The sequence below is a fragment of the Callithrix jacchus genome, chromosome 3, assembly GCF_049354715.1.
Source record: "Callithrix jacchus isolate 240 chromosome 3, calJac240_pri, whole genome shotgun sequence".
Taxonomy (NCBI): Eukaryota; Metazoa; Chordata; class Mammalia; order Primates; family Cebidae; genus Callithrix; species Callithrix jacchus.
In genome coordinates, this window is record NC_133504.1 from 69,319,188 (window position 1) to 69,345,590 (window position 26,403).

A 26,403-nucleotide genomic window follows, 5' to 3' on the forward strand; every position below is an offset into this window, starting at 1 on the left:
AGGAGGGAGAGAGTGAGGAAGGAGCTAGCTGGGCATGGTGGCACATGCCTGTAATCCCATCACTTTGGGAGGCCCAGGTGGGTGGATCACAAGGTCAGGAGATCAAGACCATCCTGGCCAACATAATGAAACCCCGTCTCTACTGAAAATAAAAAATTATCCGGGTGTGGTGGCATGAGCCTGTAGTCCCAGCTACTCGGGAGGTTGAGGCAAAAGAATCACTTGAACCTGGAGGTGGAGGTTGCAGTAAGCCAAGATCTCATCACTGCACTCCAGCCTGGCAACAGAGTGAGACTCTGTCTAAACAAACAGATTAAAAAAAAAGAAGAAGAAAGAAAGAAATTCATATTTAACCCCATTAGAAAGCAGGGAAATTGGGCCTGGCACGGTGGCTCATGGCTGTAATTCTAGCCCTTTGGGAGGCCAAAGTGGGCAGATCATGAAGTCAAGAGTTCGAGACCACCCTGGCCAACATAGTGAAACCCAGTCTCTACTTATAATACAAAAATTAGCTGGGTATAGTGTCGCGTGCCTGTAATCCCAGCTACTCAGGAGGCTGAGGCAAGAGAATTGCTTAAACCTGGGAGGCAGAGGTTGCAGTGAACCAAGATCATGCCATGACACTCCAGCCTGGGCAACAGAGCAAGATTCAGTCTCAAAAAAAAAAAAAAAAGAAAGCAGGGCAACGTAAGTTAAAATCACAGAGAGAAAACACTACAATTTACCAGAATGACTTAAAAAAAAAAAAAATGGTCTCAGGCCGGGCGCGGTGGCTCACACCTGTAATGCCAGCACTTTGGGAGGCCAAGGCAGGTGGATCATGAGGTCAAGAGATCAAGACCATCCTGGTCAACATGGTGAAACCCCGTCTCTACTAAAAATACAAAAAATTAGCTGGGCATGGTGGCATGTGCCTGTAATCCCAGCTACTCAGGAGGCTGAGGCAGGAGAATTGCCTGAACCCAGGAGGTGGAGGTTGCGGCGAGCCAAGATTGCACCATTGCACTCCAGCCTGGGTAACAAGAGGGAAACTCCGTCTCAAAAAAAAAAAGAAAAAAGGTCTGACACGACCAAAATTGTTGATGAGGATGGGAATTAATGAGAATATAAATTAGTACAACTATTTTGGGAAATCGGCAGGATTTACTATAACTGAATATGAGCGTATCTCTGATGCATTTTGCTCCAACAGTAATGTGTGCACAAGCGCACCAAAACACATGAACAAAAAAAAAAAAAATCAGAGTTCTTTATCATTCTTCTACCCCTAAGATGGAAATAGCCTAAATGCCTACCAGTAGTAGGACACATAAATAGCGGCATGGTATATATGATGGTTAATATTGAGTGTCAACTTGATTGGATTGAAGGATAAAAATTCTTCAATCCAAGTATTGATCCTGGCTATGTCTGTGAGGGTGTTGCCAAAGGAGATTAATATTTGAGTCAGTGGGCTGGGAGAGGCAGACCCACCCTCAATCTGGATGGGCACCAACTAGTTAGCTGCCAGCACTGCTAAGATAAAGCGGGCAGAAGAACGTGGAAGGACTAGACTTGCTGAGTCTTCCGGCCTTCATCTTGTTCCCATGCTGGACACTTCCTGCCCTCGAACATCAGACTCCAGGCTTTTCAGCTTTTGGACTCTTGGATGTACACCACTGATTTGCCAGGGGCTCTTGGGCCTTTGGCCACAAACAGAAGGCTGCATTGTCGGCTTCCCTAAATTGAAGTTTTGGGGGATTGATTCACCACTGACTTCCTTGCACCTCAACTTGCAGATCGCCTATCCTGGGATTTTACCTTGTGATAGTTTGAGTCAATTCTCCTTAATAAACTCCCTTTCTTTTTTTTTTTTTTTGAGACCAAGTTTCGCTCTTGTTACCCAGGCTGGAGTGCAATGGTGCAATCTTGGCTCACCGCAACCTCCGCCTCCTGGGTTCAGGCAATTTTCCTGCCTCAGGCTCCTGAGTAGCTGGGATTACAGGCACGCGCCACTATGCCCAGCTAATTTTTTGTATTTTTAGTAGAGACGGGGTTTCACCATGTTGACCAGGATGGTCTTGATCTCTTGACCTTGTGATCCACCCGCCTCAGCCTCCCAAAGTGCTGGGATTACAGACGTGAGCCACCGCACCCGGCAATAAACTTCCTTTCATATATACACATATCCTATTCGTTCTGTCCCTTTAGAGAACAACTAATACAGTGTATAATGGAATAATATACAACTTTGAAAAATAAACAAATTGGCCAGGCGTGATGGCTCATGCCTGTAATCCCAGTACTTTGGGATGCACACTGTGATTTGTAGAGTGTTAAGTTTACTTAAAATTCAAAAGCAAAATTAATCTATTGTGTTAGAAGTAAATATATTAGTTAGCAGTTATCAGACTGGGCACATTGCCTCATGCTGTAATCCCAGCACTTTGGAATCACCTGGGGTCAGAGGAGTTCCAGACCAACCTCCCCAACATAGTGAAACCCGTCTCTACTAAAAATACAAAAAAATTAGTTGGGCATGGTGGCATACATCTGTAATCCCAATTACCCAGGAAGCTGAGGCAGGAGAATCACTTGAACCCAGGAGGCAGAGGTCGCAGTGAGCTGAGATCACACCACTGCACTCCAGCCTGGCAGCTTGGCAGCCTGGGCAACAGAGCAAGGCTCCATCTTAAAAAAAAAAAAAGGCACTTTGGGAGGTTGAGGCCGGTGGATCACTTGAGGTCAGGAGTTCAAGACCATCCTGGCCAACATGGTGAAACCTCATCTCTTTAAAAAAAAATTATATATATATATTATCCATATATATATATATGGATAAATCTCACAGGCATAATGTTAGTCTGGTAAACAGAAAAGATGGCACACATAAATACACTGTGATTTGTATAGTGTTAAGTTTACTTAAAGTTCAAAAAGAGCAAAATCAATCTATTGTGTTCAAAGTAAAGATATTAGTTAGCAATTATCAGGCTGGGCACATTGCCTCATGCTGTAATCCCAGCACTTTGGGTGGCTGAGGCAGGTGGATCATGAGGTCAAGAGTTCAAGACCAGCCTGATAAAGACGGGGTTTCACTAAACCGTCTATTAAAAATGCAAAATTTAGCTGGGTGGGGTGGTGGGCGCCTGTAATCCCAGCTACTCGGGAGGCGGAGGCAGAGAATTGTTGAATCTGTGAGGCAGAGGAGGTTACAGTCAGCAGAGATTGTGCCACTGCACTCCAGCCTAGGCAACAGAGCAAGATTCCATCTAAAAAAAAATTGCAATTATCTTTGGGAAAGACAAAAGAGCTAAGAAAAAAAATGTAAGGAATACGATCAGTGATTCATGGAAATTGAGTATGCATCTGTTTCTTTACCTCTGCCTCTTCAGCCCAGTTTCTGGCTCAATCACTCAACCGTGTCACTAAAATAAAAAATGACTTGCATGTTAGTAAGTCTATTGGTAGTTTTCAGTCTTCATCTTTTCCTTTCAGCTTTATTTTTCACAATTCACTACCTTGTGGTAGGTAATATTTAACACATATATGCTAGACACTAAGTGTTTTACATGTATTAATTCATTTAATCCTTAAAACAACTATATAAAATAGAGATCATTATTGTCCCCATTTTAGATGAGGAAACTGAGGCATAATGGATAAATGACTTGCCTAGAAGTATACAATTAGAAAGTGCTGGCTGGGTGACACATGCCTGTCATCCCAGGACTTTGGGAGGCCGAGGGGGGCAGATCACGCGGTCAGGAGGTGGAGACCATCCTGGCCAACATGGTGAAACCCCATCTCTACTAAAAGTACAAAATAGTCCCAGCTGCTTGGGAGGCTGAGGCAGGAGAACTGCTTGAACCCGGGAGATGGAGGTTGCAGTGAGCCAAGATTATGCCACTGCACTCCAGCCTGGGCAACAGAATGAGACTACGTCTCAAAAAAAAAAAGTCCAGGCACGGTGACTCACACCTGTAACCCCAGTACTTTGGGAGACGAGGCAGGCAGATCATTTGAGGCCAGGAGTACCAGACCAGCCTGGCCAACATAGTGAAAGCCCATCTCTGCTAAAAATACAAAAGTTGGGCCAGGCGCGGTGGCTCACGCCTGTAATTCCAGCACTTTGGAAGGCTGAGGCAGGTGGTTCACGAAGTCAAGAGATCGAGACCATCCTGGACAACATGGTGAAACCCCATCTCTACTAAAAATACAAAAAATTAGCTGGGCATGGTGGCATGTGCCTGTAATCCCAGCTACTCAGGAGGCTGAGGCAGGAGAATTGCCTGAACCTGGGAGGCGAAGGTTGCAGTGAGCCGTGATTGTGTCATTGCACTCCAGCCTGGGTAACAAGAGCGAAACTCCATCTCAAAAAAAAAAAAGCCACCCGTAGTGGTGCATGCCTGTAGTCCCAGCTTCTTGGGAGGCTGAAGTGGGAGAATTGCTTGAACTGGGGAGGAAGAAGTTGCAATGAGCCAAGATCATGTCACTGCCCTTCAGCCTGGACGACAGAGCGAGACTCCCATCTCAAAAAAATAAAAAGGAAGTGCCAGAGCAAGGATTTGAGCTCAAGCAATACAGCTCCATAGTTCTCCATAGTTCATACTCCTAACCTTAACAGTACACTATATTGCCTTCTTTTCCCTTAAATTTGTTCAACAATACTAAAAAAATACCTTGTTTTTAAACTGCAATTAGCCTATGCCTATGGTAACACCAAATGGTACAACAGTGTTTATAATGATAAAAAACAGTTCATCTTCACAGAGGTCCTAATCTCCAAAGTCACCGTCTTTCAACTTTTGCCTTACTACTATAAAACATGAGGATTTAACACACTTCCATAAGCCCCTCCTTGATTCTCCTCCCAATTTTTGATATTTTTTTACTTGGAAATTTTAAATAATTTAAATAATTTGAACATTTACTTAGTATTTCATCAGTTTCAGAAATAGCTTCTTATATTACCACTCTATAAAGTGAGAATGTATCATCAAACACTTTGTTCTACCTGCCAACTTTGGTCTGCTTTTATTTTTATATTCAATCCTTTTTATTGTAAAATACAGCATACACAGAAAAGTACCCCCCACTCCAAATTAAAACCACAAATGGGTGTCTGAGGGGTAGCTGGATTGCCAGACTGATGGCACTAGCTCCATCAGTGGCTACCCTGCCACTCAATCCATAATTCAGGCGGTGATCCAGGGTGCTTTCACCATTGATGATGCAGTTGACACGAAGGGGACAGTTGCTGAGACTCACTATACTTACTTCCCCAGCATGGCAGTGAGAGATGGGGCAGGGGGTAACACATCAGGGAGTACAGCTGTTGTTGTTACTACCCAGGGCTCAGAGGCACTGCTGGGGCAGGCGGCCCCTCCTGGCACTGGTCAATTATTTGTGATAATGTCACTACAAAGCCGGGTGTGGTGGCTCAAGCCTGTAATCCCAGCACTTTGGGAGGCAGAGGCGGGTGGATCATGAGGTCAAGAGATCGAGATCATCCTGGTCAACATGGTGAAACCCCATCTCTACTAAAAATACAAAAAATTAGCTGGGCATGGTGGCGTGCGCCTGTAGTCCCAGCTACTCAGGAGGGAGGAGGCAGGAGAATTGCCTGTACCCAGGAGGCGGAGGTTGTGGTGAGCAGAGATCGCCCCATTGCATTCCAGCCTGGGTAACAAGAGCGATCCTCTATCTCAAAAAAAAAAAATAAATAAAATAAATAAAAATGTCACCACAAGAAGTACTGCAGGGAAGAAGACAATTGAAGCCAGCGCTCAATTGTCCCTAGGACACACCCTTATTCCCCAAAGTCAGAAGCTCCCTGGATGACTGGGGATGAGAAACGCAGGGCTCCGGGTAACGAAGTGGAGCTCCACCACTGAGATAAGATCAACAACTGAATCATGCAGCTCTCCAAGATCATCCCAGTCTGCTCTGTGGAGAGCACCAAGTCTGGCCAGAGTAAAGGTGGGATTCTATCCAAAGCTTGTGATTATATCCAGGAGTTTCGGCGAGTAACCACCGCTTGTCTGAAGAACTGCAGGGGCTGGACCAACTGCGGCTGGACAATGACATGCTGTGCAAGCAGGTGGAAGATCCTAAAAACAAAAATCTGCAGCTGTGAGCTCAGTTGCACACCATGGATTCAAGATCCTCATCAAGAATGACAGCAACTAACTACGGGGACTCAGGGGCTTTGGGCTCAAGAACTGCAGATAGTCCAGGAGCAACAGCCGAATCCCATGCCCTTTTCCTTCACTGCCCACTTCTGGCAGGGAACAGGGGGTAGTTCAGAAGGTGTGTCTTTGAACTGTGACCCTGTTGTATGGCAGCCTGCAGTGGTGTGAAGCACACAGAGTGGACATGCACTGACAGCCCTGCCCACCCCCACCATGCAGCCCCTGAGCCCTGTGCTCTTCTCTCCCAATGCATGTGCTGTCTCTACGCTGAATACTGGACACACTAAACTGAGGGACTTCTCCTGGGCTTGCTTAGAGTGCCCAGTAGAGGTCTGCTGACAGGTGATGCTCTGGCTTGCCCCAGGACTCTGGCACTTCCATTGGTTCTTGCATTCCCTGGAGCTAAGGTTTAGACGTGCACCCTGAAGCTGAGGGGAGCCAGCTTACACAAGATGCGGGGGAAGGATGTTTAGCAGTGGCTGGTGTCCATGAAGAGAAGATAAGCCAGCAAGAAGCTGAGGCCTATGCAGACATCTCTGGAGCCAGGGAGAACAACAGGCAGGGGCCCACTTGGGGCCTTTCCCCTTGTGGGGGTGGTTTTTCTTTCTTTCTTTTTTTAAATTTTTAAAATAAATAAATAAATATTTATTTATTTATTTGAGACGGAGTTTCACTGCTGTTACCCAGACTGGAGTGCAATGGCACAATCTCGGCTCACTGCTACCTCCACCTCCTGGGTTCAAGCAATTCTCCTGCCTCAGCCTCCTGAGTAGCTGGGATTACAGGCACGCACCACCATGCCCAGCTAATTTTTGTATTTTTAGTAGAGACAGGGTTTCACCATGTTGACCAGGATGGTCTCGATCTCTTGACCTTGTGATCCACTCGTCTCGGCCTCCCAAAGTGCTGGGATTATAGGTGTGAGCCACAGGGCCCCACTGAAATTTTCTTTTTTAGTTGCATCTCTGCCAGGTTTTGGTTTCAGGATGATATTGGTCTTGGAAAATAAGTTAGGAAGGATTCTCTCTTTTTGTATTGCTTGGAATAGTTTCAGAAGAAGTGGTACCAGCTCCTCTTTGTACCTCTGGTAGAATTTAGCTGTGAACCCGCCTGGTCCTGGACGTTTTTTGGTTGATAGGCTATTAATTGCTGCCTCGACTTCAGACCTTGTTATTGGTCTATTCAGGGATTCAACTTCTTCCTGGTTTAGTCTTGGGAGGGTGTTAAGTGTCCTGGAATTTACAATTTCTTCTAGATTTACTGGTTTATTTTTATAGAGGTATTTGTAGTAATCTCTGACGGTAGTTTATATTTCTGTGGGATCAGTGGTGATATCCACTTTCTCTTTTTTTTTTGAGACAGAGTTTCACTCTTGTTACCCAGACTGGAGTGCAATGGCAGGATCTCAGCTCACCGCAACCTCCGCCTCCTGGGTTCAAGCAATTCTCCTGCCTCAGCCTCCCGAGTAGCTGGGACTACAGGCGTGCACCACCATGTCCAGCTAATTTTTGTATTTTTAGTAGAGACGGTGTTTCACCTTGTTGACCAGGATGGTCTCGATCTCATAACCTCGTGATTCACGGGCCTTGGCCTCCCAAAGTGCTGGGATTATAGGCGTGAGCCACTGCGCTCAGCCCTCGCTTTATCATTTTTTAAATTGCATCTATTTGATGCAATAAAAAAATGTTTCTCTTTTTTCTTTTTTATCAATCTGGCCATCCATCTATCTATTTTGTTAGTCTTTTCAAAAAACCAGCTCCTGGGTTTACTGATTTTTTTGAGGGGTTTTTTATGTCTCCATCTCCTTCAATTCTGCTTTGATCTTAGTTATTTCTTGCCTTCTGATAGCTTTTGAATTTGTTTGATCTTCCTCCTCTAGTTCTTTTTTTTGAGACGGAGTCTTACTCTGTCGTCCAGGCTAGAGTGCAGTGGTGCATTCTCGGCTCACTGCCACCTCCAACTCCCTGGTTCACGTGATTCGCCTGCCTCAGACTCCCGAGTAGCTGGGATTACAGGCACGCGCCACCACGCCCAGCTAATTTTTGAATTTTTTTTTTTTTTTTTTTTTTTAGGGAGGGATGAAGGAAGGGAGGAAGGGGGAGGGAGGGAGGGAGGGAGGGAGGGAAGGGAAGCAAGAAAATCAAGCAATGAGAGAGACATTGCTGACCTGGATCTAGAGGTTTACAAGTTGATTTCTTTTTTTTTTTGAGTGAAGGAAAGAAGAAAAAAATGAGTAAAGGAGAGGAAGAAAGAGGAAGAGAAAGAGGGAGAGTGAGTGGAAATATTGCTTTATTCTGAAAAATAAATGGGTATTAATAATGGCCAATCAATATTTCATTTAAACCTATGAGTACGTGTGATGTGGTATTGACTAGAATGTTTATTTTGTGTATTTGAAGTGGAGAGCTCTATAAATATTTATTAAGTTTACTTGTTCTGGATCTGAGTTCGAGTCCTTGATATCCTTATTAATTTTCTCTCTCATTGTGTCTAAGTCTCTATGTATCTGGGTGTTAGGATCATTAGCTCTTGTTGTTGCATTGATCCTTTTACCACTATATCTTTGTTGCTTTAAAATCTATTTTATCCGATAGGAGAATTGCAACTCCTGCTTTTTATTTATTTATTATTTATTTTTGCTCTCCATTTGATTGGTAAATCTTTCTCCACCCTTTGTTTTGAGTCTTTGTGTATCCTTGCATGTGCAACAGGTCTGGATGTAACATGCTGTTGGGTTTTGGCTGTGTCTTTTGATTGGGGGATTTAGTCGATTTAAATTTAGGGTTACTGCCCTTTGATGTTAACTGGATGTTTTATCCATTCATTGATATAAATTCTTCTTTATGTTGGTGCTCTTTACTTTTTGGTATATTTTTAGAAGGGCTGGTACTGGTTGTTTCTTTCTGGGTGTAATGCTTCTTTCAGAAGCTCTTGTAAAGCAGGCCTGGTGGTAATATAATCTCTGAGTTCTTGCTTGTTCATAAAAGATTTTATTTTTCCTTCAGTTGTGAAGCTTAGTTTGGCTGGATATGAAATTCTGGGCTGAAGGTTCTGTTCTTTAAGGATGTTGAATATTGGCCCCCACTCTCTTCTGGCTTGTAGAGTTTCTGCTGAGAGATCTGCTATAAGTCTGATTGGCTTGCCTTTCTGGGTAACCTGACCTTTCTCTCTGGCTGCCCTTAGTATTTTCTCCTTCGTTTCAGCCCTAGTGAATCTAACAATTATGTGCCTTGGGGTTGCTCTTCTTGAGGAATATCTTTGTGGTGTTCTCTGTATTACGTGGGGTTGAATATTGACCTGCTTTGCTAGTTTAGGAAAATTTTCCTGAATAATTTCCTGAAGGGTGTTTTCCATCTTGGATTCATTCTCTCTGTGGCATTCAGGTACACCTATCAAACGTAGATTTGGTCTTTTCACATAGTCCCACATTTCTTGGAGACTTTGCTCATTCCCTTTTATCCTTTTTTCTCTAATCTTTTCTTAGCGTTTTATTACATTAAGTTGGACTTTGACCTCTGATATCCCTTCTTCTGCTTGAACAATTCATGTGTTTAAGCTTGTGCAAACTTCTCGGAGTTCCTGTATTGTATTCTTCAGTTCCATTAATTCACTCATACTCCTCTCTAAGTTGTCTATTCTCAATAGGATTTCATCAAACCTTTTTTCAAAGTTCCTGGTTTCCTTACATTGGGCTACAACATGTTCTTTTAACTCATCGAAGTTTGTTATTATCCATTCCCTGAAGCGATATTCTAGCATTGGGATGGGCTCATTCTCCATCAAGCCTTGTTCCATTGTTGATGTGGAACTGTGATCATCTTTACAGGGAGAGGCGTTCTGATTTTGAGTATTCTCAGCTTTTTTACGCTGGTTTCTTCCGGTCATTGTAAGTTTATCCTCCTGTGGTCTTTGAATTTACCAACTTTCAGATTGGGTCTCTTGCGTGGGCGTCCAGGTTGTTAGTTCCCAGGGTCAGAGCAGCAGCGTTAAAACTGATGGTGCTTTTCTGCCCAGGATTCTCTTGTCTGGCTTCCTTCTAGTGTCCGTAGTGGGCGACTCTGACTTCCCGAGGCTCCAAACCTTGGTCAGAAGGGGAACCGGTCCCGTTTACCTGCACCGAGCGCTGCCGCGCTGAGGTGCTCACAGCCACTGCGCCAGGCTCGGGTGTCATGCTGGGGGCCCTTGTGGGTTCTCCGAACCTGTTTACTCTGCTCCGAGAGCTGCCGCACAGAGGCACCAGCGGTACCGCTGCGCCGGCCACAAAAGTGCGCTGGCCACCCCTGTGTTTCCTCCACTGGGGATCTTCTGCTCCGTGAGCGACCAGAATTTGTCTGAAAGTGTGGCGTCCTCTAGTTCTCCGCGCCTTCACTGAGAGCTGCAGTCCCGAGATGTTAGCGATTGGCCATCTTGGATCGATCTCCAATTTTTGAATTTTTAATAGAAATGGAGTTTCACCATATTGGCCAGGATGTTCGATCTCCTGGCCTTGTGATCCACCCGCCTCAGCCTCCCAAAGTGCTGTGATTAAAGGCGTGAGCCACTGCGCCTGGCCTCCTCTAGTTCTTTTAATTATGACATTTGTGTGTCAATTTTATATATTTTCTTGCTTCTCTGGTGGGCATTTAGTGCTACAAATTTCCCTCTAGACACTGCTTTAAATGTGTCCCAGAGATTTTGATACATTGTTTCTTCATTCTCATTGGTTTCGGAGAACATCTCTCCAGACCCTGCTTGCCTGGGAGTCACCCGCCGGGGGTGCAGAACAGCAAAGATTGCTGCCTTTCCCTTCCTTTGGTAGCTTCGTCCCGAAAGGGTACCTGCCAGGTGTCAGCCAGAGCTCTCCTGTATTACGTGTCTCCCAGTTAGTATACACGGGGGTGAGGGGTCAGGGAGCCTTTTGAGGAGGCAGCCTGTCCCCTAACAGAGCTCAAGCATTGTGTGGGGGATCTGTTGCTCCCTTCAGGGCTGCCGGGCAGGAATGTTTAAGTCTGCTGAAGCGGAACCCACCACCACCCCTTTTTTTAGGTGCTCTGTCCCAGGAAGGTGGGGGCTTTGCAAGTCCCTGATGAGTTGCTGTTTTTTTGTTTTGTTTTGTTTTGTTTTGTTTTTTGTTTTGTTTTGTTTTTCTGAGATGCTGTGCCCATTAAGAAGGGAATCCAGTTGATAGTCTGCCTGCAGAGCCCTTGCTGAGCTGCTGTGCTGGGCTCTGCCCAGCTGCTCTGTAACCTTCCATGGCTTTGTTTACACAGGCAATGTTGAAACAGCCTACAGGAGCCTCAGCAATGGCAGACAGCCCTCCCCCCACCAAGCTTGAACGTCCCATGTCAAGCTCAGGCTGCTGTGCTGGCTTCTAGAATGTCCAGCCAGTGGATCTTAGCTTACTGGTCTTTATGGCGGTAGGTCCTGCCGCGCCAGCTAGCTTGGCCCCCTGACTTCAGCCCCCTTTTTCAGGGGGAATGAGCTGCTCTGTCTTGCTGGTGTTCCAGGTACCACTTAACTAAAATGGCCGCCCAGTTTTGTGCTGGAAACCTGGGCACTGGCATTGTAGGTGCCAGAGGGAATCTCCTGGTCTGTGGGTTGGGAAAAGTGCAATATCTGAGCCAGAGTGCTGGAGTATCTGGATAAGTCCCTAATGGCTTCCCTTGGCTGGGAGGGAGAGTTCCCCTTGCGCCTCCAGGTGAGACCATGCCCCACCCTGCTTCAGCTTGCCCACCTTGGGCTGGTCCCACTGTCTAACCAGTTCCAGTGAGATGAAGCTGGTACCTCAGTTGGAAATGTGGAGATCACTTGTCTTCTGGTGTGCTCTCTCTCTTTTTTTCTTTTTTTTTTTAAGATAAAATTGTTCAAAGCCAAAAAAAAAGAAAACCCACAAATGTACAAATTAATGTTTAAAGCGAACAACCATTACATATAATGACCTCCCAAGTCAAGAATTAGTAGAATTCCCATGTGTCCCCCCCAACACAAACCTTTTTTTTTTTTTCGAGACAAGATCACACCCTGTTGCTCAGGCTATAGTGTGGGGTTGAGATCATGGCTCACTGCAGCCTTGATCTCTCAGATCAAGAGATCCATCTCAGGCACTTAAGTAGCTGGGACCAGAGGCATGAGCTGCCAAACCTGGCAAATTTTTTATTTATTTCCGTTTTTTGTAGACATGAGGTCTCCCCATGTTGCCCAAACTGGTCTTGGACAGCTTGGCTCAAGCGATACTCCTGCCTCGGCCTCCCGAAATTTCTTGCTTTTCTTTATGGTTTATCTCTAAATATGCATCCCATAGTTTCGCCCATTTTTAAAACTATATGCAAATAAAATCATACGCTATTATTTTGTGTCTTGCTTCTTTCATTCAATATTATGCTTTTAAGATTCATACAAGTTGAGAGTAGCTATAGGTCATTCATTTTATTATAGTATGTGTGTTTCATTGAATGATTATATCACAGTTTTCATCCTATTGTTGATGGATTTTGGGGTTTCCAATTTGGGACTACTATAAACATGGCTTTTATGAACATTTTTTTTCTGGCATACATGTGCCAATTTATGGAGAGTATCATTTTAGGAATAGAATTTCTGAGTCATAGGATCTGCATATCTTCATTTGTTCTAAATATTGCCAAGTCATTTTCCAAACTCTTGTACCAATTCACATACCCACTGCCAGTATATGAGAGGTCTCCACGTCCTGGATACTTCTTCCTTTTCCTTACATTATCAGGATAATGTACTTTTTTTTTTTTTGAGACAGAGTTTCGCTCTTGTTACCCAGGCTGGAGTGCAATGGCGCAATCTCGGCTCACCACAATCTCCGCCTCCTGGGTTCAGGCAATTCTCCTGCCTCAGCCTCCTGAGTAGCTGGAACTACAGGCACGTGCCACCGTGCCCAGCTAAATTTTTGTATTTTTAGTAGAGACAGGGTTTCACCATGTTGACCAGGACGGTCTCGATCTCTTGACCTCGTGATCCACCCGCCTGGGCCTCCCAAAGTGCTGGGATTACAGGTGTGAGCCACCACACCCGGCCCTAGGAGTGATGGCTTATATTCTATTGAATAACCAAAATGTACCTTTGTGCTTTGTTCATAGATTGGTTCAAAATTAAGAATCCACAAATAGCTTTATATTATTTTGAGTTTGTAGATATCCCTCACTACAGAACAGTGTAGTATGCTAGGATTGCTTTCCCTTCTCTGTGGTTTCAGATTTATGATCCCCTAGAAATAAGATCAAATTCAGCCGGGCATGGTGGCTCACACCTGTAATCCCAGCACTTTGGAAGGCCAAGGCTGGTGGATAACCTGGGGTCAGAAGTTCGAGACCAGCCTGGCCAACATAGTGAAACTCTGTCTCTAATAAAAAATACAAAAACTAGCTGGGTGTGGTGGCAGACCCTTATAATCCCAGCTACTCTGGAGGCTGAAAGAGGAGAATCACTTGAACCCAGGAGGCAGAGGTTGCAGTGAGCTGAGATTGCACCCCTGTCATACACACATACACACACACACACACGCTACTAATAACAAAATAGGTTTACTTGTGCTTAGGTAATTTGGCAGCCATTTTCTAAAAAATGAATGAAATGAGCCTGACACATCATTGGCAACAACTGACAGTATTTGTTGCCAGTGATAACCTTCAAGTTTTCAAGAGAAAATTAGAAGCTTGGAAAACATGTAACCACTACCATGAACTCAAAGCTTCCTAGTGCTTAAAGATTTTCTGATGAGCTCAGTAGTGATTTTAATGAACCTAATTTTTGATGTTGTATAATGAAATATGTCAACATTTTTGAGGTCTGCATAACTCAGTGATCCAACATTTTTCCTTTTATTTTTTCCTTTTATTTATTTTTTTTAAAGACAGGGCTTGACCATGTTGGTCAGGCTGGTCTTGAACTCACAACCTCAGGTGATCCGCCTGCCTTGGCCTCCAAAGTGCTTGGATTACAGGTGTGAGCCACCATGCCCAGCTGATCCAACATTTTTCAAATGTCTAAAAATATTACAGAATCATATATAGGGAACATAAAGGGTAAAAAAGACTACTGCCTTTTTTTTTTTTTTTACATAAAATGTTTTTATTATGCTATGTCACATATATGAACAACCATATTTATTGCTATATAACTGCTTGATTCCAATCATAAGCACTAGTTGAAATATATTACTTTGAAAATAATTAAAAGTCATATAGATTATCTGGATCAGGCTTGACAAACTATGGCCCATGGGCCAAATCTGTCTACCACCTATTTTTATATAGGCACAAGCTAAGAATGGATTTTACATTTTTTAATATTTTAGAAAATTTAAAAAAGAGTATGTTGTTACACATAAAAACAATATAAAATTCAAATTTCTTTCCATTTTTTTTCTAAGACTGAGTCTCCCTCTGTCACCCAGGCTGGAGTATAGTGGTGTGATCTTGGCTTACTGCAACATCCTCCTTGAAGGCTCAAGTGATTCTCCTACCTCAGCCTCTTGAGTAGCTGGGACTACAGGTACTCACCACCATGCCTGGCTAATTTTTGTAATTTTTTTAGTAGAGATGAGTTTTCACCATGTTAGCTAGGCTGGTCTTGAACTCCTGACCTCAGGTGATCCACCCAGCTAGGCCTCCCAAACTGCTGGGATTACAGGCATGAGCCACTGCACCCAGCTAAATTCAAATTTCAATTCCATAAATTAAATGTTGTTGAAATAAGGCCATGGTTATTCATTTATGTATTACCTATGGCTGTTGTCACCCTACAAAGACAGAGTTGAGTAGTGGTAACAGAGACCATATGTGGTGCTGTCATCACTTTATATTGCTGCAGAAAGACTGAAGGGCAAATATCAGGAACAGAATCAAACAGAATTCTATAAATTGCCTTTCAAATGGTGAATATGTTCAATTAAAAGCATTTGCTTGGCTGGAGGCAGTGGCTTACGTTTGTAATCCCAGCACTTTGGGAGGCTGAGGCAGGCAGATCACAAGGTCAGGAGTTTGAGACCAGCCTGGCCAATATGGTAAAACCTTGTCTCTACTAAAAATACAAAAATTACCTGGCATGGTGGTATATGCCTCTAGTCCCAGCTTCTCAGGTGGCTGAGGTAGGAAAATTGCCTGAACCCAGGAGGCAGAGGTTGCAGTGAGCTGAACTCCAGCCTGGGCAACAGAGTAAGACTGTCTCAAAAAAAAGAAGAAAAAAAAAGCATTTGCTTTTAGATTGATATCAGTATTTGGCAGTACCTATCTGTGTGGAGACATTTTCACATCCGAAATATGTAAAATGTCATTACAGATTAGCATTAACAGATGAATATTTGCAACAGATTTTGATGATAGAAAACAGAAATCTTGATCCTCAACTAAGTGAATTATCTCCTCCAAAAAGAATCCCATTCTTCTCATTAGTACAGTTATCATAGAAACAATTACTATCATATTTTGAATTTCACCAATAAAAGTTTGTGGAAATTTATTTTTATTCTCTCTAAGTACCTACATTATAGCCTCAATTTTGTGTATTGGTCTGCAAAGCCTAAAATATTTACTATCTGGCCCTTTATAGATGAAGTTTTCTCAACCCCTGATACAGATCATGATAAATCTCAACATTGACTGTACAGTATTTTTTTTTTTTTCTTTTTTTGGAGATGGAGTTTTGCTCTTGTTGTCCAGGGTGGAGTACAAAGATGCCATCTCAGCTCACTGTGACCTCTACCTCCTAGGTTCAAGCAATTCTCCTGCCTCAGCCTCCTGAGCAGCTGGGATTACAGGCATCCACCACCACGTCTGGCTAATTTTTTGTGTTTTTTATAGAGACAGGGTTTCCCCATATTGACCAGGCTGGTCTTGAACTCCTGACATCAGGTGATCCACCCACCTCAGTCTCCCAAAGTGCTGGGATTACAGGGGTGAGCCACTGTGCCCGGCCTTGATTGTACATTTGAAGGGGGCCCCCTTCTCAGAGGTTCTGATTTAATTAGTCTGGAGTATGGCCTGGACATTGATATTTATTAAAAGCTTTCTACTGATACTCAAATCTGTGGCCAGAATTGAGAACTATTGGCCTAAATGATCCAGAAGATTGTATACTAGTTGTTGTTTTAGAATGTCATTAAGATGAAAGCATGTAATTTTTCTTTTCTTTTTTTTTTTTTTGAGATTGAGTCTTGCTTTGTCACCCAGGCTGGAGTGCTGTGGTGTGATCTTGGCTCACTGCAATCTCTACCTCCCAGGTTCAAGTGATTCTCCCACCTCAGCCTCCTGAGTAGCAGGGATTACAGGAGAGCCACCACCACACCCAGCTAAGTTTTGTATTTTTAGTGGAGACAGGGTTTCACCATGTTGGTCAGGCTGGTCTCAAACTCCTGACCTTGTTATTTCCCACCTCGGCTCCCCAAAGTGCTGGGATTACAGGTGTAAGCCACTGCACCTGGCCTAATATTTTTTATTTTATTTATTTTTTATTTTTTGAGATGGATTCTCACTCTGTTGCCCAGGCTGGAGTGCAATGGTGTGATGTTGGCTAACTGCAACCTCTGCCTCATGGGCTCAAGTGATTCTCCTGCCTAAGCCTCCCTAGTAGCTGAGATTACAGGTACATGCCACCATGCCTGGCCATTTTTTTGTATTTTTAGTAGAGACGGGCTTTCACCATGTTAGTCAGAATGGTCTTGATCTCCTGACCTCATGATCTCCCTGCCTCGGCCTCCCAAAGTGTTCTGGAATTACAGGCATGAGCCATGGCACCCAGCCAATTTTTTTTTTAACTTTTAGCTGGGCGCAGTGGCTCACGCCTATAATCCCAGCACTTTGGGAGGCCGTGGAGGGTGGATCATGAGGTCAAGAGATCAAGACCATCCTGGTCAAAAAGGTGAAACCCCATCTCTAGTAAAAATACAAGAATTAGCAGGGCATGGTGGTGCGCGCCTGTAGTCCCAGCTACTCGGGAGGCTGAGGCAGGAGAATTGCTTGAACCCAGGAGGCGGAGGTTGCGGTGAGCCGAGATCGCGCCATTGCACTTCAGAAAAAAAAAAATTTATTTCTAATATCATTTAAAACTACAAGTACAAGCTGGAACAGTGAAAAGAACACTATACTTCAAATCATTCTGCAAACTTTGATGGACCACCTGGTAATGCTTTGAACTGTGCCAGGAATTGAGGGCATAAAAATGAATAAGATCTGACCAGCCTGGCGAACACGGTGACACCCCATTTGTATTAAAAAAAAAAGAATTAAGATCTGCTTCCTTCACAGATTAGGAATGGAGGGGGTGGAACACAATAAACTAATTATTTAAATATAATGAAATAAGGGCTGTGATAAAGGAAAGCACTAATTGTTACAGAAATAACAAAATTAGGGCCCTTAGCCTAAGTTAAGAGAAATCTCTGGAGGACTGATGCAAAAGGAGGGGAAGGGGAAGAGTTCTGGCTCTACCATTAACTAACAGAGGATCTCATCAAGTACCTGAATGCCTTTTACTGAGCTTTTCTTTTCTTTCTTTCTTTATTCTTTTTTATTTTTTTTTGAGACAGAGTTTTGCTCTTGTTGCCCAGGCTGGATTGCAATGGGTCATGATCTCAGATTACCACCACAACCTCTGCTTGCTCCTGGGTTCAAACAATTCTCTTGCCTCAGCCACCTGAGTAGCTGGGATTACAGGTATGTGCCACCACGTCCAGTTAATTGTGTTTGTTTGTTTGTTTGTTTTTTGAGAGGGAGTTTCGCTCTTGTTACCTAGGCTGGAGTGCAATGGCGTGATCTCGGTTCACCGCAACCTTCGCCTCACCGCAACCTCCGCCTCCTGGGTTCAGGCAATTCTCCTGCCTCAGCCTCCTGAGTAGCTGGGATTACAGGCACGCATCACCATGCCTAGCTAATTTTTTGTATTTTTAGTAGAGACGGGGTTTCACCGTGTTGACCAGGATGGTCTCGATCTCTTGACCTCGTGATCCACCCACCTCGGCCTCCCAAAGTGCTGGGATTACAGGCTTGAGCCACTGCGCCCAGCTAATTTTGTATTTTTAATAGAGAAGGGGGTTTCTCCATTTTGCTCAGGCTGGTTTTGAATTCCTGACTTCAGGTGATCCAGCCGCCTCTGCCTCACAAAGTGCTGGGATTACAAATGTGAGCCACCACACCTGGCCTGTGTTTTCTTTTTATAAAATAGACATAGTTCAGGCTGGGAGTGGCGGTTCACATCTGTAATCCCAGCACTTTGGGAGGCTGAGGCAGACGGATCACTTGAGGTCAGGAGTTTGATACCACTCTGGCCAACATGGCAAAACCCTGTCTCTACTAAAACTACAAAAAAATTAGCTGGCCTATGGTGCATGCCTGCTATCCCAGCTACTCAGGAGGCTGAGGCAGGAGAATCCCTTGAACATGGGAGACAGAGGTTGCAGTGAGCTGAGATCATGCCACTGCACTCAAGCCTGGGTGACAGAGCTACACTCTGTCTCAAAAGAAAATAGAATAGAAAATATAGAATAGAATAGAATAGAATAATAGGCCAAGTGTGGTGGCTCACACCTGTAATCCCAGCACTTTGGGAGGCCAAGGCGGGAGGATCACAAGGTCAACAGATCAAGATCGGCCAGGCGCGGTGGCTCACGCCTATAATCCCAGCACTTTGGGAGGCCGAGGCGGGTGGATCACGAGGTCAAGAGATTGAGACCATCCTGGTCAAAAAGGTGAAACCCTGTCTCTACTAAAAATACAAAAATTAGCTGGGCATGGTGGTGCATGCCTGTCGTCCCAGCTACTCGGGAGGCTGAGGCAGGAGAATTGCTTGAACCCAGAAGGCGGCGGTAGCGGTGAGCCGAGATCGCGCCATTGCACTCCAGCCTGGGTAACAAGAGCGAAACTCCATCTCAGGAAAAAAAAAAAAAAAAAAAAAAAAGAGATCAAGACCATCCTGGACAACATGGTGAAACCTTGTCTCTACTAAAAATACAAAAAAAATTAGCTGGGCTTAATGGTGTGTGCCTGTAATCCCAGCTACTCAGCAGGCTGAGGCAGAAGAATCACTTCAACCTGGGAGGTGGAGGTTGCATTCAGCAGATAGTACCACTGCACTCCAGCTTGGTGACAGAGTGAGACTCTGTCTCAACAAAACAAACAGAGTAAGTAGACATAGTTCATTAGTATACTGGTGAGTATTTTAAAAGATATATAAATAGACATAAATATGATACACATATTAATAGTAATTCCAGGCCGGGCACGGTGGCTCACGCCTATAATCCCAGCACTTTGGGAGGCCGAGGCGGGTGGATCACGAGGTCAAGAGATCGAGACCATCCTGGTCAACATGGTGAAATCCCGTCTCTACTAAAAATACAAAAATTAGCTGGCCATGGTGGCATGTGCCTGTAATCCCAGCTACTCAGGAGGCTGAGGCAGGAGAATTGCCTGAACCCAGGAGGCGCAGGTTGCGGTGAGCTGAGATTGCGCCATTGCACTCCAGCCTGAGTAACAAGAGCGAAACTCCATCTCAAAAAAAAAAAAAAAAAAAAAAGTAATTCCAGCCATGGCTACCAACCCCTATGATATTGCAAGACAAGAGATAAAAATGTATTTTAAGGCTGGGCGCATTGGCTCACGCCTGTGATTCCAGCACTTTGGGAGGCTGAGGCCGGCAGATTACCATAGGTCAGGAATTCGAGACCAGCCCGATCAACATGGAGAAACCCCGTTTCTACTAAAAATACAAAATCAGCGGGGCGTGGTGGCACATGCCTGTAATCCCAGCTACTCAGGAGGCTGAGGCAGGAGAGTCGCTTGAACCTGGGAGGGGTTGTGGTGAGCTGAGATCACACCATTGCACTCCAGCCTGGGCAATAAGAACAAATTTTTTGTCTCAAAAAAAAAAAGGAAAAAAGAAAGTATAAGTTGCAAAGCACTAATAAACACATTATAGCTTTTCTTTCCCCGGTGAGACAGAGTCTCAGCTCATTGCCTCTGCCTCCTTGCCTCAAGTGATCTTCCTACTACAGCTCCTAAACTAGCTGGGACTACAGGCCCACCACATCTGGCTAATTTTTTGTAGAGATGGGGTTTGCTATGCTGCACAGGCTGGTCACAAATTCCTAAAGTCAAGTGATCCACCCTCTTCAGCCTTTCAAAATGGCGGGATTACAGGTGTGAGCCATTTTGCCCATCTCAAAGAACAATGGTTTTTAATGAACCCAAGAACGAAAAGTTACTAATATGGTTTCAGATTCCACAATGCAAATGTCCTTGAAGAAACTATCCTTTGTGGAGTTTGGGTGTAATATCAAAGAAGTACTTCCTCAATTATCTGAAGACTATTAAAATGCTCCTTCCTTTTCTTATTTTCATTTTTTGAGATGGAGTCTCACTCTGTCACCCAGGCTGGAGTGCAATGGCACCATCTCAGCTCGCTGCAAACTCTGCCTCCTGGGTCCAAGCAATTCTCCTATCTCAGCCACCCAAGTAGCTGGGATTACAGGCGCCTGCCACCATGCCCAGCTAATTTTTTTGTATTTTTAGTAGAGATGGAGTTTCACCATGTTGGCCAGGCTGGTCTCGAACTCCTGACCTCAGGTGATCCACCAACCTCAGCCTCTAAAAGTGCTGTGATTACAAGCATGAGCCACTCACCACACCCGGCCTACTCCTCCCTTTTCAACCAGATTTTCTTCTATTCTTTTTTTTTTTTTGAGACGGAGTTTCGCTCTTGTTACCCAGGCTGGAGTGCAGTGGCGCAATCTTGGCTCACTGCAACCTCCGCCTCCTGGGTTCAGGCAATTCTCCTGCCTCAGCCTCCTGAGTAGCTGGGATTACAGGCACGCGCCACCATGCCCAGCTAATTTTTTGTATTTTTAGTAGAGACGGGGTTTCACCATGTTGACCAGGATGGTCTCGATCTCTTGACCTTGTGATCCACCCGCCTCGGCCTTCCAAAGTGCTGGGATTACAGGCGTGAGCCACCGCGCCCGGTGATTTTTATTTCTTGACTTTGTTTTGTTTGTTTGAGACTGGGTCTCACTGTGTTGCCGTCTAGTCTGAAACTCCTGGGCTCAAACAATTCTCCACCTCAACCTCCCTAGTAGCTAGGATTACAGGCACACACCACTACACCTGGTTTCTCTATATATTTAAATCAAAAAAACTTGCTGCAATAGATTAAATGTAGAAGCAGATATGAGAGTCCAGCAGTCTTTCACTAGCTACCCTACTCACTAAAATGTTTTTGTTTTGAAAAAGAGTTATTTTTCACTTAAAAAAATTATTATTATTTTTGAGCCAAGTGCCATGGCTCACCCCTGTAATCCTAGCACTTTGGGAGGCCAAGGTGGGTGGATCACCTGAGGTCAGGAGTTCGAGACCAGGCTGGCCAACATGGTGAAACGCCATCTCTACTAAAAATACAAAAAATTAGCCGGGCATGGTGTGGATGTCTGTAATCCCAGCTACTCGGGAGCCTGAGGACAGGAGAATTACAAGAACCTGGGAGGTGGAGGTTGCAGTGAGCCAAGATCATGCCACTGCACTCCAGCCTGGGTGGCAAGAATGCACCTGTGTAGTCTCAGCTTCTTGGGAGGCTGAGGCAGGATCCCTTGAGACCAAGAGTTCAAAACCGAGATATGCTATTATGTCACCTGTGAATAGCCACTACATTTCAGCTTGGGCAACATAGTGACACCTTTTTTCTAAAAAGAATAAAAAAAATTACTTCTATTAATGTGTAGATTGAATTGTATTCTTGAAAAAGATATGTTCGAGTCTTAACCCCTGCTACCTATGCATTGTGACCTTATTTGAAAATAGAGTGCTTGCAAATGCAATCAAGTTAAATAAAATGAGTTTATACTGGGAATAGGGTGGGCCTTAATCCAAAGACTGATGTCCTTATAAGAAAGAGGGAAATCACAGAAATAAGAATACTATGTGAAGATGAGGCAGAGATTGGCATGGTGGATCTATAAACCAAGGATTGCTGCCAACCACCAGATCCAGGAGAGAGGCAGGGAACACATCCTTTCTTATAGCATTCAAAAGGAGCATGGCCCTGTGGACACCTTGATTTCAGACTTCTGTCTTCCAGAACTGTGAGAGAATGCACTTCTGTTCTTTAAAGCCAAACACTGATACTTTTTTTACATCAGTCCTAGGGATCTAGGATCTAATATAATATGTAATGGGCTCATTATTGTTATGTAAAAATGAATCAGGCCAGGCACAGTGGCTCATGCCTGTAATAGCAGCACTTTGGGAGGCTGAGGAAGGTGTGATATGAAGTCAGGAGTTCGAGACCAGCCTGGCCAACATGGTGAAACCCTGTTTCTATTAAAAATACAAAAATTAGCTGGGCGGGGTGGTGGGCGTCTGGAATCCCAGCTACTTAGGAGGCTGAGGCAGGAAAATCACTTAAACTCAGGAGGTGGAGGTTACAGTGAGCTGAGATTGCACTATTGCACTCCAGCCTGGGCAACAAGTGAGGAACTCTGTCTTAAAAAGAAACAAAAAACAGGTGGTTGGCGGAGGCGGGGGGGCGGGGAGAAAAAAATCAATACATATTTTAACTATTTCTCAGTTTTAATTTGGTAATATTGATATATACAACCCACACACACAAATGGTCTTTAAGGTAATCAAGGTTTTTTTTTTTTTTTTTTTTTTTTTGAGACAGAGTCTAGCTCTGTCACCCAGGATGGCTAGCAATGGTGCCGTCTCAGCTCACTGCAACCTCCACCTCCCAGGTTCAAGCGATTCTCCTGCCTCAGCCTCCCAAGTAACTTGGATTACAAGTGCCTGCCACCACACTCAACTAATTTTTTCTACTTTTAGTAGAGATGGGGTTTCACCATGTTGGCCAGGCTGGTCTTGAACTCCTGACCTCATGATCAAGGTCCTCAAGTTTTAAGAGTATTGACTTTTTCTAGCTTCTTGTATGTGAAGTGGCATAAAAGAAGAAGAAAAAAGAGGATAAACTTTTTCATTCTTAGATGAAAAAGTTTGGGAACCACCGTCCAAGATTCTCTCCCTTTCCTACTCTCCTCAAAATCTCACCCATGCCTATAACATCAATTACCATCTAAACACTAGTGATTATGAGTTTTTATCTCCTGCTCAGACCTCTGCTCTGAGCCTCCAACTCCCATCTGACTGTGTAGTTTTAGACATATAAAAATCTGTATGTGCCAGACTAGACTTGTAATCTATCCTCTCACACTGGTTTTCTTCCAGGCTTCTCTATCTCTTTGAAGAGTACCACCTCACCCCTCAACCCATCATCATCCTATCACCTGTATTATCTCTGAAATCCATTCAGAATTCTCTATATCCACTGCCCCCATCCTAGTTTTAGCTATCATCATTTTTCACCTAACCACATTCATGACCTTCTAGTTGAAACATTTGCATGGACTACAGGCCCCCTTCAATGGTTCTTCTCACTGCAGCCAGAGTGATCGACAATCTTTTTTTTTTTTTAAGCTCTGTGATACATGTGCAGAACGTGCAGGTTTATTACATAGGGATACACGTGCCATAGTTGCTTGCTGCACCCATCAACCCATCATCTAGGTTTTAAGCCCTGCATGTATTAGATATTTGTCCTAATCCTAAATTTGTCCTAAATACATCTTAAAATATATTTAAGATACATGTTAAATCAATGGAGAAAAACCTTTAATGTCTTCATATAGCTCTTTGCATAGAGACTAAAATCCTACAGGACCCTGCATAACTTAGTTATAGCACTTTATTCCAAATTTTACTGAACAAGTTAAACTCTAATAAATTTCTTCATAATGCAGCTAAACCCATTTCCACTTTCATACTAATCGTTAACTAATTTTCTTGGGATCGATTCTCATCCCTCTTAATTTTATATTTTGAGTTTTCTTTGAAAATCTTTACCTGATTTTTGTAGGTCAAATTTACAGATCTAAATTATGTCGTTTTGATGCATCTATCAATTTTTTAGTCAACATCAGTTTATTTTATTTATTATTTAGAGACGGAGTCTTGCTCTGTCACCCAGGTTGGAGTGCATTGGTGCCATCTTGGCTCACTGTAACCTCTGCCTCCTGGGTTCAAGCGATTCTACTGCCTCAGGCTCCAAGTATCTGGGATTACAGATGCCTGCCACCAAGCCTTGCTAATTTTTGTATTTTTAGTAGAGACGAGGTTTCACCATGTTGGTCAGGCTGGTCTTGAACTCTCAACCTCGGGATCCACCCCCCTAGGCCTCCCAGAGTGCTAGGATTACAGGCATGAGCCACTGCACCCAGATATTTTTATTTATTTTTTATAGACAGGGCCTTGCTCTGTCACCCAGGTTAAAATGCTGTAGTACAACCACAGCTCAGTGCAGCCTTAAACTCCTGGGTGCAAGTGATCCTCCTGCCTCAGTCTCTTGAGTAGCTGGCAGTACAGGCACACATGACTGTGCCCTGCTATGCCTAATTTTTTTTTTTTTAATCTTTTTGAGATGGAGTTCCCGTCTGTTGCCTAGGCTGGAGTAATGACACGATCTTGGCTCACTGAAACCTCCAGCTCCTGGGTTCAAGCAATTTTCTTGCATCAGCCCCTCGAGTAGCTGGGATTACAGGCATCTGCCACCATGCCCAGCTGACTTTTGTATTTTTAGTAGAGATGGGGTTTCATCTTGTTGGCCAGGCTGGTCTTGAACTCCTGACCTCAAGTGATCCAGCACCTTGGTCTCCCGAATTGCTGGGCATGAGCCACTGTGCTCGGCCACTTTTTAGATTTTTTTTCTATCAGTGCTGTCTAATAGTTACTAGTTACATGTGGCTATTTCCATTAAATTTTACCATTGAATTTTAAAAAAATAAAAATTTCAGGCTGGGCAGAGTGGCTCATGCCTGTAACCCCAGCACTTTGGGAGTCCAAGGTGGGCGGATCACCTGACATTTGAGACCAGCCTGACCAACATGAAAAAACCCCATATCTACTAACAAAATACAGAATTAGCAGGAAATGGTGGCGCATGCCTGCAATCCCAGCTACTTGGGAGGCTGAGGCAGGAGAATCACTTGAACCTGGGAGACAGAGGTTGCAGTAAGTCGGTATCACGCCATTGCACTCCAGCCTGGGCATCAAGAGCAAAACTGTCTCAAAAAACAAAACTTCAGTACCTCAGTTATGATTGCCTCATTTCACATGATCAATAGCCACATGTGACTAATGACTACTGTACTGAGTAAATGGAGTACCTTTCTGTCATTGTATAAAATTATATTGAACAGTGCTGTTTTGTACCCTTATTAATGGTTGCTCACAGGACTTGTTATCTCAGTTTTCTTGGGCTACTATAAAAGAATACCATAATTTGGTGGCTCCGACAGAGATATTTCTCACAGTTCTGGAGCTGGGGAGTCCACAATCCAGGTGCTAGCCCATTCAATTCCTGGCTTATAATTCATACCATCATTGGTTTCCTAGGATTCTACCTATAAGAATGTTCCCAGATTAGGTTATCTTACTGCAAAGTGGCCAAATAATGACCTTTTTCTCCTTTGTCTTATTTACCATAATCTTTCCTCACACTTCCAAACCCAGTTACTATTATAGGAGACTCTACCCAAGACTCCCATTCCCAGTCTAACCAAATCTCTAGATTTTGTTTGCAGTATATTTATTTACAAGTGTAAATGTAATCACATTCAATACTGATCAACATTGAGATGATTATGGTCTGTCAGAATGTTTATTTCCCTCAGATCACACATATTTGGGGAAAAATTTGGTCATTTTTATAGAGATACTGATACTGTTCTGCTAGAGCGTCCCTTGGTTATTTCTGTCTTTGCTTAGGGCATAATAACTAATAGGGAACATATACACTAAGTTCAAGTTTGGGTATATTAATCAAATGTGACATGTGTCTACTGTATTTACTTTTTTTTTTTTTTTGAGACGGAGTTTCGCTCTTGTTACCCAGACTGGAGTGCAATGCCGTGATCTCGACTCACCGCAACCTCCGCCTCCTTGGGTTCAAGCAATTCTCCGGCCTCAGCCTCCGGAGTAGCTGGGACTACAGGCGCGCGCCACCATGCCCAGGTAATTTTTGTATTTTTAGTAGACGGTGCTTCACCATGTTGACCAGGATGGTCTCAACCTCCTGACCTTGTGATCCACCCGCCTCAGCCTCCCAAAGTGCTGGGATTATAGGCGTGAGCCACTGCGCCCGGACTACTGTATTTACAATAATACCTCTTAAAAAAAAGCACAAATGA

The 26,403-nt window shown here is 43.9% G+C and overlaps 1 pseudogene; it reads left to right on the top strand.

Moving 5' to 3' along the window:
• Window positions 1–5,759: 5,759 nt before the first annotated feature.
• Window positions 5,760–6,720, top strand: LOC100407764 (upstream stimulatory factor 1 pseudogene; annotated as a pseudogene).
• The last annotated feature ends 19,683 nt before the right edge of the window (window positions 6,721–26,403 follow it).